The sequence below is a fragment of the Rutidosis leptorrhynchoides genome, chromosome 3, assembly GCF_046630445.1.
Source record: "Rutidosis leptorrhynchoides isolate AG116_Rl617_1_P2 chromosome 3, CSIRO_AGI_Rlap_v1, whole genome shotgun sequence".
In the NCBI taxonomy this organism is placed as follows: Eukaryota; Viridiplantae; Streptophyta; class Magnoliopsida; order Asterales; family Asteraceae; genus Rutidosis; species Rutidosis leptorrhynchoides.
In genome coordinates, this window is record NC_092335.1 from 592,621,577 (window position 1) to 592,624,249 (window position 2,673).

The 2,673-nt window shown below is 36.1% G+C and overlaps 1 long non-coding RNA gene across 1 annotated transcript; it reads left to right on the forward strand.

Moving 5' to 3' along the window:
- Positions 1–392: 392 nt before the first annotated feature.
- On the forward strand, positions 393–2,157 carry LOC139898766 (uncharacterized). The gene is made up of 3 exons (XR_011777138.1): positions 393–547; positions 1,289–1,344; positions 1,886–2,157. It is a non-coding gene; the product is annotated as an uncharacterized lncRNA (long non-coding RNA).
- Positions 2,158–2,673: the final 516 nt, after the last annotated feature.

Sequence of the window (2,673 nt, forward strand, 5' to 3'; positions counted from 1 at the left end):
TATAGAGGTCAAAACCTCGCAACGAAATCAATTAATATGGAACGTTTATAATCAATATGAACGGGACATTTTATTTTATAAAAAAAATCCTTTTGAGCCTTGCTAGAGTGCTGGTTCCAATGGCACTAGATGAACATGTGAACACAATCCCTAATGAGCTGGACAAATTACATGAATCACAAATTGTATATGAAGATGAGTTGTCGCCGCTGCTACTAACTTCAGTTGACAATATAGTTAATGCAATAAATATGATCATGTAACATCCATGATATTTAAAGGGGGTAAAGTGTAAGGTTATTAAAAATTAGGGACTATATATAGATGCAAAATTACCAAACTTAAAATACGAAGTCGGAATTAAACTTATATATTACAAGAGAGAAATTGAGAGAAAAGGAAGACGGTGACGAGCAGGAGCAACCAAGGAGGTTTTGGGTTTTTGATTATCTTCAAAATTGAAGCTAGAAGTTGGTGATTTGTGCAATTAGAAGTAGGATAAGTTGAGAGTGTGAAGACTTGTGAAGAAATAATCTTCAAGTTGTAGGTAAGAACCCTAGTCTTGGTTGTTTAGTTTTCTTGTTGATTATGTTTATTTGTGTAAGTGGGTGTTGTAGTTATTTCATACATGATGTATAAACAATATTTATGATTATAATCAATATTTATGATTTTAGTGTTGTAAATGAAGATGGTAATGATGAATTATGGTAAAAATCAATCCATAATAGTGTTGTTAATCAAGGGTTAGTGAATTGGTGTTTTGGGTAAGGTTATTAGTTGAAAATTGGGTAAATCATGTTGAACCCGTAGCTAAGTAAAATCAGCACAAAACTCAATTTTGTAAAGGTCATATCTTGTAAACTGTGGCTCCGTTTGGGGCGTGTGAGCACTTTTCGGAAAAGGCTTTGCATATCCTATCCAATGAATAAGCTTTTGTTGACCATAGAGATGTTTAACAGGGTCAGAATCTGCTGTAAAAGGGGGCTGTCCAAAGTGGTTAAAATGGGTAAAATTTGTACAAAGTGTTATGGTTTGGGATTTTGGGCTTGGTATTACTGTCTATATTGTTAGGTTGTTGTTTGGGCCTGAATTGCCACTCATAGTAGTAATGGGTCGAGTCTTTCTTGAGTCAAATTGGTCGAAATTAAGCTAGTCGTCACTTATGGTGTCTAGTGACTTTATGGGCGGGTTTTGTGGTTAAATAAAAACCATAAAGCTAGTCATCACTTATGATAATTGGCTAAATAAAAATATTTAGCTTATTATTTGTGATATAATGTAATAGGTGGATTACATTGGCGACTCGTGGAATTCGGATATTGTGTTGCTAGAGATTTCGAGGTGAGTGGAATTATTATATGTATGTGCATATAATTTATTTGCTTGTGTGTGGGGTGTGGTTAGTGTATCCGTGCGTGAGGTTGCACTATAGTGTTATCCGTGCGTGAGGATTTCACTACCCTTTGTACGATGGGGGCCACATGTGTGTCATGGTGTTGGTAGTTTTACTGCTTCGTCATGACATGTGCGATGGGTGGGTTGTGGCCGTTGACTCGGTCCACTAACTTCACCTTGGGAGTAACGTTGTATTTGCTCGGTATAACATTATCGGGAAATGAGAGTACCGATGGGAAATGCGAGTACCATTCCCGGGTTATGTGAATATGGATCCATATTGCTTGTATGTGTGCGAGTGTTTATGGTTTAGCATTACTGTTGATTATATGCTAACGGTGATGCTAGCTTGGTGTATGCGTTGATATGCGTTATTATGCGTTGTATGTGTAAGTGGGTGCAAGTAAGTGAATTGTATATGTATATATATAATTATTGCATTCACTAAGCTTTATGTTTACTCCTCGCGTTGTTTACTTTTTTATAGGTACGGTTGACTTGGAGCTATCTAGTTGCTAGACTAGATAATTAGACGTTGTTTGAGCTCATGGCGGGATGGCTCGTGGCTTTTTGGACTTGGGTTGGGGATCGATAATCCCCGTGATCATGCTCATGGTATTGGTTTGGGTTGTTGAGTCGTAAACCATTTGTAAGGGTAATTTGGGTCAAAATTACACTTTTGTGTTATGTAACGAGTCTCGATGAATGATTTATTGTCGTATGTTGAAGCTTAAACAGATTTTGGTTGATATGAACGAGTTTGGGTAATTTTTTGTGTTAGTTTTGGAATGGGTCAAGTAAAAAAAAAAAAAAAAAAAAGGTTGTCGTTTGCTGGAAATGAGTCGGAGTCGTTTCAGATCACTCAAGATGAAGTCAAGGAGGTTGAGTTCGACACGATAACAAATAAAGACTTTGTTGACACACAATTTCAAGAAAAGAGGTTTCATATTAACAAACAAGTCATTATATATGCTTAACGACTTTCCAGTACAGAATTGATGGTAAACAAGGAATTTGTAATTGATTTGTTTGAGTTTAAACCGGGCATACTATCTTATTTGAATAGGAACTCGAAGGCGAGTTTCTTTCAAGAAGGGGTGAATGATGCCGTGCAAAATTGAAAAAAAAAAATGATCGACAAGGAATTGGGTCACTACAAGAAAAATGTGTTTTAGTGCAAGGGCTATTAATCACTAATAATACTAAATTTCTCACTAAATCCAGTTAGTGACTAAATAAGTTAGTTACATCTCGTCACTATAGATCCATCACAAA